The sequence below is a fragment of the Cryptomeria japonica genome, chromosome 5, assembly GCF_030272615.1.
Source record: "Cryptomeria japonica chromosome 5, Sugi_1.0, whole genome shotgun sequence".
In the NCBI taxonomy this organism is placed as follows: Eukaryota; Viridiplantae; Streptophyta; class Pinopsida; order Cupressales; family Cupressaceae; genus Cryptomeria; species Cryptomeria japonica.
In genome coordinates this window covers 732,485,634-732,501,751 of record NC_081409.1, presented here as the reverse complement: position 1 = coordinate 732,501,751, position 16,118 = coordinate 732,485,634, and positions in this window count along the sequence as shown.

The window sequence follows — 16,118 nt, the reverse complement described above, 5'->3', positions numbered from 1 at the left end:
TGTAACCAACTAAGCAAAGTCTTGTGCCTATTGCATAGTGAATCCCATAATGATGTGTACCCTGGATGTAATGAAGGATGTGTTTGGCGTCTTTCTAATGAAGCTCATGTGGTTCCTGCATGAAGCGGGATACCACGCCAACCGCAAATGAAATATCAGGGCATGTATGAGTCAAGTAGATGAGACTACCCACAAGCTGACGATACAATGTGGCATCTGTATACACCTAAAAATGGTCTGAAGATAATTAATTAAATAAGCAATTATTTAATTAATCCTCCTTCCCAATTTAATATTTGTTGTTTTATCTAATAAATCATGTCGTACAAGTCTTTGTTTCTGTGATTTTTAACAGACTGCATGTTAGGGTTTTCAAAATCTGATCTGAAATTTTCTAACACTAACCTTGACTAGTTTATGAGCTTTTTGACAGCCTAACTCTTTTCTACAGGACGATTGACGAAGATACGCTTGTCAAAGACATAATTCAAAAACCAATCAGTGACTACTAATGGATCTATTTTGCAGGTTGCCTATGAATCTGACTAAACTTTGTGTATTCATTAAGTTTTCTAAGTACACTTCAATTTTGTTAAAGGAATGAACAATCATGTATTTTGTGTCTTTGATGATAGGCGAGTATGCTCTCACCTTTCTTAGGTGATCAGAAAGCTAGACTCATCTTTTGCTTTCATTAGTGCATTTCTTTAGCAGGCCTGCCCTCCCAAGGAGTAATAACTCTTATCCATTGGGGCCGGTGAGAGGGGAACGACCTAAGTGGGAATGGCTAATGCCAAGTAATCCAACCCACTATAAAATAAATATGTTTTTGATGAAAATCAAAGCAACGGCAGTGCTCGGGAATAGCTCTCCTTCATACCTTCTGGTATATCAAACCTTGGCTTTCAAGGTTGGGAGAACTCTTAATTGGTTTTATACCCCGATGCATCATACGGATCCCTTACTAGTGTCGATTAAAATAGAAACTAGTCGAATCACCTCTAAAAGGGTGATAATATTTATGCAAGAGAGATAGTAACTCTCCCAAGACACTTACCATATCATGCCCCCATTAGCATTTGGAGTTGGATAATACGGCATTGAGAATCCATTGTGTGACACTCAGTGGTCGTATTTTGATTAGCTATTGTGTGTGTACCTAATTCAGCAAGCAAAGGTTTTCATTCTCAGCCAACTTCCTTAGGGTTTAGCATGCTTGGAGTCACTTATCATATCGTGTGTTTGTTTTGTATTCATCCCTAAATCGAGATATCAGACATCCAAAAACTAAAAGACTTAAGCAAAACATTAAAGTTCAGTTATCAAAATTCAACCAAACAAACATATTTTTCATTGTCATGTTCTCTGTTGTACGAGTTAGGTTCTCTGTCGTATGGGATTTATCTTTTGTCATATGACTTAGTAAGATTTGTCGTACGAGTAATTTGTTTTATCGTGCGGTTCAAAAAATATTTTTGTACGAACTCCCGTTGTTTCACATAAAAATCTCAGTTTGTCATATGGGCTTCCATTTCTTGTCATTCTGGGCTCTATAATTTGTCGTACGAGTCTCTGTGTTTACTAGTCCAGAACTGTTATCCTGCATGCCTGTTTCAAATTTGTCATTTCTGCCTAATCAATTTGCAGTAAACATAGACACCTGTTATTTGTCAATATGTGCTTAGATAGTCATCTTGGTTCACTTAGTCAAGTTATCATCCATCAAAATTAGACTCTAGAACATAAACACCTCAAGATTTTCAAAGTGCTCACCCCCAACAAGTTCAAAATCTAAACATCTTAAAGTGCATTATCACCCTCTTTGATAAACTGATCACTCAAACATAGTTTCTCATGAGGATCAACCATCCTTTATCATGAAACTGAAACGTTTGGTCAGGATAACCTTTTCCCACATCGTAGGATACATCATTCCTATTGGACTTGGTTCTTATCAAATCACCATCATTGCACTCCAAAACCGAAGATCGAAAAGCTTGCAAACCTTTAAGCACTTGAACCATCTTTTTGTGTCATATCGCACTATCACACTTATCTTGACAATTGATCACTTGTTCAAAACAACTTTTTGGACAATCGAATTCTAGCACAATATCTAACACATGTGTATGCTCGTTCTAACTAGAGCTCAGAGACAAAGAATCGTAGAGATAGAAATCGAAACATTGGAAACAATCACAAACATGGAACATGAAGATGAAATAAAAGTTGAAGGAGAAATAACATAACAAAACATCAGAGACATCAAAAAGGATCCTCAATTTAACAAATTAATGCAGAAATTGTTGGAGGAAGAAAAAGAAAAATATTTCCTAATGTTAGCCAAATCTGGTGCTACACTTCCCCAAGATTTTGATGTAAACAAATTGACACAAAAGAAAAGTGATCCTCCTTCTAATAACGAACAATATGAGGATATCTTTCGTCTCCACATGAATGACACATCAATTCCCAATAACACCAGAACCAATGAAGAAACTTACATACCCAAAAGAGATGAAGTAGAAATTTTGAACAACATTTAATCCAATGAAGATACAAGAAGGGGTAGAGATGAAACAAGAAGAGATCCAGATCCTCCTAGAATACAAAATCATGGTCATACAAGAACAAATCATGTTGATAATCCTATCACAAGTCTCTCACAACAACTACAAACAATGCAAACACAAATTCAAGATATGCAAAGAGGAAATGTTAAACGATACTCACTCCAAGAAATCTATCCTTATCCATTTGACAGAAACCTAAACATGATACCATTTCCTATACATTTTCAAACTCCTAGATACGAAAAATATGATGGAAGCACTGACCCTCAAGATCATATACGAGAATTTTGCACAATGAGTATGGAGTTTGCACATGAGGATACCTACTTAATGAGACTATTTCCAAAAAGCCTAACCGGGATAGCTATGGAATGGTTCTCCAAACTTCCACTTGGAATCAGATCATTTTTAGAGTTGGTGGATAGGTTTTTTTCACAATACTCTTACAACATACAACATGAATTAACAATCTTAGATCTATGTAACGCCAAACAAAAGGCTGGAGAAAATTTCATGACATTTTTACAAAGATGGAGAGAGTTATCCTCGCAGTATCCTCGTACAGTGCCAGAATACGAAAAATGGACATAGTCATCGATAACTTAAATGATCAAATGAGTTTTACTTAAAAATGCAAGGAAATCAAAGTTTCCAAAAAATGATTGATAATGGAATCTGAATGGAGGAAGCCATGACAAAGAAAGGTGAGTTGAAAATATACAAAGAAGGAGTCCATCCTCCTAACAACAACAATAACACCAATGACAATGATAAACCAAAGTTTTGGAATAGAAATTGAAATGTCGTCAATGATGGAATAATGGATAACAACAATGTGAAACCAAAACAACCGATTTTTAAATTATCCACTCACTCAGCAGTGGCTCAGCAAAACAACAATCACCAAAGAGCAACTATCAAAACTTTCTTTCGAAGGTAATTTACAAACATTGGTGAACCCCTTGGATCAACACTAAAGACACTTCTCGCAAACAAATTCATCACTTTCCCAGAAGAAAGGAACTACAAACCTCAAATCATACCACCTTGGTGGAATGATAATCAATATTGAGATTTTCATCGAAACAAGGGACATCACACAGATAGTTGTCAGAATTTGAAACATGTCATACAAGACATGATTGATAATGGAGTAATAACAGTGGATGGACATACAACAAATGAATCCCACGCGGCTTTTAAAACTCCGCTTCCAAACTATGAGAAAGTTGAATCATCAACCACAAACAATGGTAAGGGTAAAGCAAAGGTAAACTACGCTCATACATATGACAATGTGGTGAATGTTATTGTAGTTAAAGAAAAACAAAATCAAGAGCATGCTCAGGCTATCACAAGAAGAAAAACCAAAGTTGTTTTACCGAGTCCTACAACAAACACATCATCCACTACAACAAAACAATACAATCTAGTGGAGCAATTGGAGAAAACACCCACACAAATATCCATCTTAGAATTCTTAAAAAACTTTCACCTGCACACAAAGAAATTCTAGAAGGAGCATTAATAGATACAATAGTTTCCAAAGAGCTCAATATCGAACAATTCCAAACCATGGTGGGACACCTCACAACCCCTCATTGCTTATCATTCACTGAAGAAGATGACACATCCTTGCAACACCCTCACAATGCTCCTTTGCATATTGAAGTCCTCATTCACAAAATGTGAGTTAAGCGTGTTCTAATAGATGGTGGAGCTAGCCTAAAAATCTATTCATTGAGTTTTGTTCGTGCCATAGGATATTCAGAAGATGCAATTGATATCCAGAAAAAGATCACCATAAAAGCCTATGATGAAGAAGAACGTTCCTCCAAGGGAATTGTGATACTACCCATCAGAGTGGGACCTTTACAGAAGGACATAGTATGCCAAGTTCTAGACTTGGACCTATCATATAATGTACTCCTGGGAAGACCCTGGATACATGACTTACAAGTTGTACCATCAACATACCATCAATGTGTCAAATTTCCCTACGAGGGACAAGAAATCACAATCTTTGCAGATGCAAATTCATTCCAATACTATAGCAATCTAAAAATGGCTCAAGAAGTAATTGTTCCACATTATAGGGAGGTAATAACGTCAAAAACACAATCCAAGGAACAATCATTTGCATCTATTTTATCAAGCATGGAGAAACAAATGCAGCTAAGAGACCGAGGGAATGGAGAATATTCAATATCACAATTACCACTCTCTCCTAAATCCTTTGGAAAACCATCAAACTCTAAACAACAACAAATTGTGAAACATCTTGCAATATTTGATGGAGCATTCATTAGTGCTACAACCTTATCAGAGGAGACAGAAGACAAAGATAAAGAAGTTCAACAAAAGTTCAACAATGTCAGAATACCTATAGAAAAATATGGAAAAGGATTCAACATTCTTAGAAGAATGGGATACACTAGAACAGGCCCTATAGGAAAAAGAAAATAAGCTATCTCAAAACCTATTCAACCTTACTCTCAGTAGACCAATGACAAAATAGGCTTAGGGTATGGACCAGTCACTCTACCAGAAGACACATCTTTTAGTCAACAACAAGAGGAATATGAAAACAGACAAGAACAGTTGGCAATTGAAAGGGAAGAAAAATCAGCTAAGCAACAAGCACAAGCAAACACGAAATGGCAAAAGAAGCAAGCTTCAAATCAATAAGAGAAACAAACTAAAAACATCTCTCAAGCAGCATTAAATCTCAATCAAAACAAAAAAGAAGCTAATATAAATCCAGGAGAATTCGTAGAAAAGTTGACAAAACTCAATCTCAATCCTGAAGAGGTTGAAGATGAAATAAGGAAAATTATAGCCAGAAAAGTGGAAGATATTCTATATGACCAAATTTGTAGATTGCAGGCTGGAAGTGATACAGATTCTAATGAATGGGAATGGGATTCCTATCGCTCTGAAGAATTGGCTGAAGAAAATTTCTTTGAAGGAGATATAGAAGTCGATATAGTTCACATGTATGCAACACAAATGTCAGGAACTAGTTCAATTGAATTAGAATCACATTCGGCTAACTTGGACTTAGCCGAGGACGATCAGCAATTTCTTACGTGTGATCATTCTAATGAGAGTATCATTATAGACATTGACATACATATTGAAAACTTTGGTACATCCATCATGACCCTTGAAACCCTAAAAACATCCCAACATGAAGATCCCCTACCTCTAATCAACCCTAAGCTTATTGATTGGGAAAATGAAGGACATACTGTTATTGATAACTTTCCAAATAACCATGTCATATCTATATATCATAATGCAATCGAACCTGTAACAACTCTCATAAGGAATGTCAGCAATGCATCTTCCAGTCAAGTGGGTGCCAAATCTCCTAGTCGCAAAAGTGGAAATAAAGAAAAGAATATCAAGTCTAATGTTGAAAACCATTTATTGGCAACATTAGATCAGGAAAAAGTAAAAAGAAAGGATGCATCTAATGGTGAAAACCTCCTTGAGGCACCAAAAGTTGGGAGATTTGACACTTTACCTGAGCACTATCAAGAAAGGTCATCCATTTTGATCGAACCAACAGAGGCAGTTAACATTGGCACAACAGAGCAACCAAAGATTCTTCATCCAGCGACTTCTCTTTCCAAAGAAGAAATGCAACAATATGTGGAATTCTTCAAACAACGACAAATCAATTTTGCCTGGTAATATGTAGACATGCCAGGGTTAGATCCAGAGCTTATTACGCATCACTTGAGTCTTAGTTCAGGAGCCAAACCATTCAAACAAAAGTTAAGGAAAATGCATCCCCATATCACTCTCCTAGTCAAAACAGAACTAAAAAAATTATTCGATGTCGGATTCATTATACCTGTAGTATATCCTCAATGGGTATCCAACATCGTTCCTATTTTAAAACCAGATAAAAGCATCAGAATATGCACAGACTTCAGAGATCTTAATAACGCATGTCCAAAGGATGACTTGCATTTGCCTAACATCAACATCATTGTAGATTTAACTGCTGGACACTCCATGTTTTCTCTAATGGATGGTTTCTCCGGATACAATCAGATCAAAATAGCACCCGACCATCAAGAAAAGACATTTTTCACATGCCTATGGGGTACTTTCTTCTGGAACGTCATGCCTTTTGGATTAAAGAACGCTGGTGCTACATATCAAAGAGCTATGACAACTATATTTCATGACATGATGCATACATTCATGGAAGACTATGTGGATGACACCTTGACTGAATCATACAATTGAGAAGAACATATAGAGATACTGGAAAAGATCTTTGATAGGTTAGAACAATACAAGCTACAGCTAAACCCTAAGAAATGTGCCTTTGGTGTAACTTCAGGAAAGTTATTGGGATACATTATTTCAGCTAGAGGTATTGAAGTAGATCCAGCTAAGGTTAAAGCAATCATGGAAATGGCATCTCCCAAGAATATCAGTCAACTAAGATCACTTTAAGGAAGAATCCAAGCAATCAGAAGATTTGTTGCTCAACTAGTAGATAAATGTCAACAATTTACACATCTATTGCACAAACATGTTAATTTTAAATGGGACCATCAATGTGAAGAAGCATTCAACAAGATCAAGGCATATCTCATGCAACCACCCATTCTAATGTCACCAATTCTAGAAAAGCCATTGTTACTCTATATATCAACCACCGAAGCATCATTAGGAGTTTTGCTTGCACAACAGGATAATGAAGGAAAAGAACGAGCCATATACTACATCAGCAGAACACTAGTGGGATATGAGGTTAACTATTCATCAACAGAAAAAGAATGCTTGGTAGTATTTTTTGCTTCTCAAAAATTACAACACTATCTACTATCTCACTCCATCAAGTTAATAGCTAAAATCGATTGTCTGAAATATTTTCTTAGCAAAGCAACATTGATAGGACGACTAGCAAAATCGATCATGATTATAAGCAAGTTTGATATCGAATATGTTGACAGAAAACCTATCAAAGGACAAGTTATTGCAGACCAACTAGCAAAGGCACCACTTCAAGATGATCATCCTCTACAGATTGAGTTTCCTGATGCTGATATCCTAACAGTCACAACAAAAACATGGCAATTATACTTTGATGGTTCATATACACAGCATAGATCAGGAGAAGGAATTCTATTCATCACACCACAAGGTCATACAATCTCGAAAGAATACAAATTAAACTTTCCATGCACAAACAATATAGTAGAGTATGAAGCATTGGTAACAGGTATCAAAATGCCTGTAGAATGGAACATCACACAACTTTAGGTCTTTGGAGACTCTCAGCTCATCATTAATCAAATCAATAATGACTATCAAACAAAAGATGACAAACTCGTGCCTTACAAAAAGATGGTCAAGATGATATCAAGAAACACTTTATAAAAATAACTTTTGAATAGATTCCAAGAAACGATAATAAAGTAGCAGACGCCATGTCTACACTTGCTTCTCTATTACAGACATAGGAAAATCAACAGCATTATGAATTCTTGGTTGAAGAGTAGTTTTATCCTACTCATAATTGTCTCAATTTCCAAACCATCTGTCAACTTATTAGACACGATTCCTCCCGCTATGGCCAAACTTACACCTACCTAAAAGATAACATCTTATCTCCCGACTTATCAAAGAATCAAAAGAGAAACTTTATTCACCAATCCTCCCATTTTACTCTTGTCACGGATACCCTATTTAAATGAGGTCTAGACGGTACTCTCCTAAGATGTCTCGAACAAGAAGAATCTGGGAAGGCCTTACATGAAGTCCATAACGGCATTTGTGGCACTCATTCCCTTTCGAAAAAACTCATAGGCTTGGGCTATTATTGGCCGACTATGGAACGAGATTCTTTTCAGATATCTAGAACATGCAAACAATGTCAGATCCATGGGAATTTGATTCATGCACCAGCACAAGAACTTCATGCTTTAGCAACATCTTGCCCTTTTTTCCAATGGGGTCTTGATCTAGTAGGAAAGATAAATCCTTCTTCATCTAATGGACAAAAATTCATCCTTGTAGCTACAGAATATTTTACAAACTAGATTGAGATTGTACCTCTCATCAACATCACAGGAAAACAAATTATTGCATTTATCTTGAATTACATCATCTGCCGCTATGGAATACTAATGACCATTATCACTAATAATGGGTGACCATTCAAGAATCAAGATGTACTAGAGCTATGTGAGAAGTTCAAAATCTAGCACAGATTCTCCACACCCTATTATCCATAGGGAAATGGACAGGTAGAAGCATCTAACAAAACTATTCTGAAAATCCTCAAAAAGATAGTGAACGATGCTGGAAGAGATTGGCATATTCAACTTAATCCTGCTCTATGGGCCTACTATACCAGTATCCACACATGAATAGGTGTCACACCTTTCTCTCTTGTATATGGATCAGAAGCCATATTGTCAATCAAAGTAGAGATACCCTCTCTACGTGTGTCACTAAAAGGTCTCATCCCATATGAAGAACAAAGAGTATCTAGACTACAAGAATTAGAACTGATCCATGAACGAAGACAAAATGCCTTTGATCATCTAAAGATATATCAGCAAATAATGTGCCAAAGTTATAATCACAGGGTCAAACCACGAGTCTTTCAAGTAGGAGAACTAGTACTAAAGGAAAATCCACGCAACCAGGTAGATCAAGAAAAGAAAAGAAAATTTGAATCGAACTGGTTAGGTCCATTTGTAGTCACACCAATATTTGGATTAGAAGCATATCAAATATCAACACGTGATGGATATCAACTCGAGGAACCTATCAATAGCATGCACCAAAAGAAATTCTATGTCTAAAAAATCAAAAAAAATCAAAAAACAGTGAAAAATCAAAAAAAAATCAAATATGAGAAAAAGTGCAATAAAAACAAATGGTGAAATCCTGGCAAATAGGTGCTATTTGTCAACTAGCTCTTCTATCTATTGTTTCATGCATTCTTTCTCCTTGCATTCATTTTCCATAAGCATTGACCTTCCTAAACCTTTGTGCATACTTGGGCATCGCAACTACTCTCTCACCATGGTTTGGATCATTGGATATATCATAACGACTTTGTTTCTAGGCTTGGGGCAAAATCCTGCACTTAGCTGGGGGAAAAACTCTTGATCATTTTGAGCTTAGTCAAACAGGTAGAACAAACAGTTAGATAACTCTTATCAAGCGAAAACTGAGACACATCCAACATTGAACACGAGATCAAACTATCAACTATCAAGCTATCACAAAATCAATCTAAGAACATCACACACTTTTCAGTGGATGATATATTTTGGATAATGATTTTAACATGATTGTTCAACTTTTCTATATTGATTTTCGCTATCATGAATTCTGAGTGACTCCAGGATGTCATTGACTAGAGGAACAAGGAAGGAACACGATATTTTTCTTATCTATTGTCTGAAAATTAATCATTAATATGTGCAAATTTGTCTCAGGACATGATCACCAGAGTATCATTGAAGACATTTACGATTTGCATATTGAAATGATTAATACTGCCTACTTTCCGTAAGCAACACTCGGGTCATCTCGGTTCACTTATACCTCTATGCTTGTGCTAACTTGCTATATCAAAATCCAGGAAAGAAGTGCTTAGGTCATCATGGTTTAATTATACCATCAATGTTTGCACTCACTTCCCACATTTAAAAATCTCAATGATGACAAAAACACAATAATCCAATGACTGGTCTGGTCGTAGCTTTGCATTTTTGTTTGCATTTTAGCTTGCATTTCATTCTTGCATGGGATCCTACAAGCTCCTTTTATCCAAGGTTAAATCTATTGGGGGAATCATCAAAGCATCATCACAAGTGTATACACAATTAGATTAATGACTCATATCTCTCCAGATATTGTCGACCTAGTGAAAATCTTATGCTACTCCCTCAATAGAATCAACAATCAGCATATCCAAATATTTATGCAACTTGATATCAACAAACTTTTAGTTCTTTATCTAATCAACCTTATCAAATCAAATCAATCAATCAAACCTAATTGATTCTATCATGTCTTATACAGGATGTATCCTTCCTGAAACCAGATGTTCTGATCATGTCTTATACAGGATGAATCCTTCCTGAAACCAGACTCTTTGATCATCTTTGTCTTATACAGGAGGTGTCATTCTTGAAACCAGACTGAATCTCGATCTTATCAATCTAATCAATCAATATTTATCAATCTAATCAATCTAATCAATCAAGCTAATTGAAGAACTCGCATTTTCATCAAACACCATTGCAGAAATCAAATCAAATCTATCGGGATATAAATTTCACAAAAAAATCCAAAAACTCCAAAGATCAATTATCTCATTTGATCTCCTGAGGGGGCATCATCATACTAGAATTTAGCAATCAAGAGCTGGGGAATCCTACATCCTATCAAACCAATATCATCATCAAAATGAGATTATGCTTTGAATCAACGCGTCATCACACCTCGCTTCAAAGAGGGGCAAAATGTATACACCTAAAAATGGTCTGAAGATAACTAATTAAATAAGCAATTATTTAATTAATCCTCCTTCCCAATTAAATTGAATTCACTAAGCAATTTGATTAAATTTTCCCTTTCATCTACTTATTAATAAATCTAAAGATTTATTTAATAGGTTCATTCCAATAATCCTCTTTAATTAATTAATTCCCCCCATCAAATTTATTTCTTCTAAATCCCATAATTAATTAAAACAAATCAATTCATGAGTTAATGAAATTAATTATCCTTTTCTTATTATTTGAATTTTTAAAATTCAAATTCTCCTAACATTTAACCACCTAACCTAACCATTCATAAACCTAACCCATTCCATCCTAACCACCATGTCCCCTTTCATCCAACCTCTTCTAGAAGCTTTGTGACACTTTTCACTAAGTGTTCCCTATCATCTAACCCCTTCTAAAAGCCTCTTGACACTTGTCACCATAGAGATGACGGATGTTCCCTTTAGTCCAACCACTTTGTCAACCTCCTCCAATTTAACCATTCATATCTTCAAATCAATCTTGACCGTTGATTCCTGCCACATCACCCCTAGCCTTGGGAAATCCTATAAATAGACCTCATTTTGGAGCACAAAGGGTCCCAATTTCATATCATTTTTGCATATCATTTGATTCATCTCATTTTCATTCAATCATTGTTAATATAGGCATCTAGCTTCTAGTTTCTCATTTCAAGCATTGTTATCATGTTCAAATCTTAGCTTAATTGCATCTTAATTCTAGATTATTTTCTAGAATAATCATGAAATCATGTAGCTTAATCATGCTATCATTGTTAGATCATGCATCTTCATCATTTAAATCCTCCATTTAAGTGTAGTCAAGTCACTGGAGTTTGCATACCAAGATCTGAGAGCAAAATTCATACTCGCATTTACTAGGAGGCAATAGATCGCTTAGCTATGGTTTAGTCTTTCTTTGATTTAATTCACTGACAATTGCTTGTAATGATTTCTTGAGTGCATTGTATTTGTAGGTACAGGTACACTTCACAAAGCACGATAGCATCAACTAGTGGAGAAGAACACTGAGCCTCAAGCTTGACTCCTTAAAGAAAGGGAGTCGGTGCAGGCTTACAATCAGCCATATGAAAGCGTGCAAGTAGATCAAGAGCATACTTGGGCTGCGATAGTGTAATCCCGGAAGGTGACTATGAAATATCTATCCCGAGAAAGTAGTGCAAAAGACCCAAGTCAGTCATAGCGAATCTGTCATGCAAAGCAAATTTGACACTGCTAATGATGGATGTGGTACTCTCTGTAATGATCAAATCATCAACATAGAGCACAAGTATCAAGTGAGAGTCATCTTGTTGCAAAATGTAGATATTCGAATTGGAATGTCACCTGGTGAACCATGCTAAAAGAAGAAAGGAATCCATCTCGGCGTACCAAGCCCTGGGGGCTGGCTTAAGGCCATAGAGAGATTTCCTTAGTCTGCAAACCAAGGAAGTATCCAAGATGAAACCCTGTGGTTGCTCCATATAAATCTCCTCATCAAGATCACCATGAAGAAAAGCACTCTTCACATCCATCTGATGTACAACACAACCATGAGTTGCAGCTATAGCAAGTGTCAAGCGAATGGAGTTCATCTTGGCAACGGGCGCAAAGGTCTTAGTATAGTCAACACCTGCAACCTATGAGAAACCTTTCACAACAAGACGAGGCCTATACTTATCCACACTACCATCCGTTGCATACTTGGTCCGATAGATCCACTTACATCGAACCATCTTTCTTCCCTTAGGGAGATGGACTAAATCCCATGTGTCGTTCCTCATCAAGGAACTATACTCTTCGTCCATAGCTTGGTCCCACTCAGGAACCCCTGCTGCTTCCCGAAATGTCTGTGGATTGGAAGCAATAGCAATGAATGCATGTGGAAGATCATGATGTTGTGATCGAGTCCTCCATGTATCTGAAGGATCCCCAACAAGAGAACCTACTGACTCAAGTGTCTGTCGATCCCAATGAGGTCTAGGTGGAGGTGGAGAATGAGGCTCCTCAACTGCAAGTGGACCCTGCGGAGGTGTAACCCTGCAAGTCGGAGTTGAAGGAGTCTCATCATCTGAATCAATAACATCACTATCCATAATGGAGGAAGGTGGAGGAGGTAGAGAGGCTAAGCTAGGTGAGCTTTCCTCAAAGTGAACACTCCTATCAATGAACACCTCATGTGTCTCAGGATCCATCAATCTATATGCCTTAACACCCTTAGGATATCCAACAAATATGCAAGGCCGAATTTGAGGTTCCAATGCCTTGCATTTCTGTAGAGGTATGCGAGCCCATGCTGGACACCCAGAGACTCTGAAATGTCTCACAATCAGTTTCCTACCAGTCCAAGCCTTAAAGGAGTAATACCTTGGAAAGCTTTGTGAGGAACCCGATTCTGGATGTGTGTGGCAAAACTGATAGCCTCTACCCAAAAAGTGGGATCAAGAGAACATGCATGTATCATATAGCTAGTCATTTCTTTGAGAGTTCTATTCTTGCATTCTGCAACTCTATTCTGTTGTGGAGTGTATACAACAGAATGTTGAAGATCAATCCCCTCAAATGTACAAAAATCCTCAAGTCTCTTGTTCACATATTCCCTTCCATTATCTGTGCGAAGAATCTTGACCACTTTCCCGAATTGCTTCTCCACATGAGTCTTGAAGTCCTGAAATCTGTCAAATACTTCACTCTTATGAATGAGAAAGCAGACCCAAGTGAAGCAGGGGTAGTCATCAATGAAGGTAAGGACATAGCGAGCCTTGCTAAATGAAGGTGTTGGAAATGGACCTGCTACTTCATTGTGAACAAGTTGAAGAACTTCCAAAGCTCTCCAAACTTTCCCCTTATCAAACTTCTCCTCGGGATGCTTGCCCATGGAACAACCTAAACATACACCCTCTGAAAAACTAATTTGAGGTAGACTTGTGACCATGTCTTTCGTGCTGAGCTGTTGAAGATAGCGGTAGTTGAGGTGACCAAACTACTTACGCCATAGCTTACTTTCTGAATTTGAATGAATAAGCAAGGCCCTAGAAGGAGAACTTGGCACAAAGTGGGAAAATGAATAAAGCCTTGAGTTGTCATTGACTTGACCCACTGCTACCAAGGCATCATCATCAAGTTCCTTTACCACAACTGAATCAAGTGAAAACTCAAGCTTTTTCCCATTCCCATAGTGAGTGATTTCGTAGATGGAGAGAAGGTTGGTAGACAAGTTAGGAACATAGAGATCATTCTCAAATGTTCCATCATCCATGTCAACTTAACCTTTCCATTCAACCTCTACTTGTGTATCATCACCTATGTAAATGTGAGGTACCTTAGATGGCTCCAATGAAGAAAACTGCTCTTTTGTAGAACCCATGTGCTATGAGGCACCCGATTCAAGTATCCATTGTTGTGATGAACCTGTTGTAGCCACAAATGCTTGCCCTTTTCCCTTAGATTGTGAGGAAGAGGAAGGAGTTGAATCTTTCTTTGTGTAGTGGATGGCAAGTTGATGTCATTTTTCTTAAGAAGATTTGTCAACTCATCAACTTTCTTGGTGTGGCATCCATGCTCATCATGACCATACTTCTTGCAATATGCACAAGTTGGTTTATCCTTCTTAGGTGGAGTCCCCTTCTTGGAAGAGGATGAAAAATCACCTTGTGATGGACAGGATGATTGTCCTTTTTCTTGTTGTGGCTTTGACGTAGAGTGCTTCTTCTTCTTGTTGGAATCTTTGCCTTGACCTCCTTGATTCCCTTGATTAGCCACCAAATCCTTGGACTTTGAAGACTTGAGAAGCCCCATGTTCAACAACTTAGATTGTTCCAATATCAACATTTCTGTGAAAACATCAAATGAAGGCATAACATAGGAACTCCCCACTGTCAAATGATGAGTTTGGAAGCTAGACACAAATGTTGCATATTCTGGTGCAAGCTTGTCCAACAAGTTGAATATCAACTGAGCATCTTTTTGTCAATTCCACAATCCTTAAGCTTTTCTCTTAGCTCATTTTCTTTGGTGACATAATCTTCGATTGTATCAAAACTCTTGGGATCCAAGTTGGTGAGCTCATTGCCAATTTTGTAACCTGTGATTTCATCAACTTGACCATACAATTTCTGAAACATATCCCAAGCATCTTTGATTGTAGTACACTTCTCAATATGAAAGATGAGGCCATCTAATACATACTTGTGCAAAGTTTCAAGAGCCATGCAATTCTTAGTGAGTCATTCTAAATGAGCATTAGGATCAGCCTTAGGATCGGGTGGTGTTGCTATTGTTCCATCTATGTAATGTGTGAGACCTTTTTCCATTAATTTGCTCCATATTTTAATTTTCCATGATGCATAATTATGTGGAGTTAAAGGTGGAAATTTATGAGGACTCATTGCAAAAAAATTGAAGAGCACAAGAAAAGAGAGGCGCAATCACACAAGACACCCCTCCAAATTCACTCAATCAAAGAACCCCCCCAAAAGTGATGATTTGGCACTTTATACTTAGTGCGTATAGAATGGGCCACTTGCAAAAATTGGCACAGTGGACTTCTGATTTCAATTTTACAAGTACCTCAATAAGGCCAAAAGAGACTCAAACTAATAGTGCAAGGGATCTAAACTAAGAAACAAGCAATTTACAAGTACCAAATAGACCAAATAAGACCAATATTTGAAAGTACAATTTCCACTTAAAATATCAGAAATCTGATCATAGATTATGAAATTAGATGAAAAAAAATGGCACTTGAAAAGGAGGTCATATGAGCTCAAACAAGGCCTTTGAAGTTGCAGAATTGAGGATTAGATAGGTACAGCTGAGAGAATCCAAAAATTCCAAAAAACATATGCATCAAAATCATAAAATAACCACACCACTACGAAGAGCATGAAAAATTAGCCCAAATCAAAAAAAAATTCACCCAAAAAGGAGCAAAATTGAGCAAGTTATGAGCCTCCAAAGTTGACCCAAAAATCCAAACTGTTTAATGG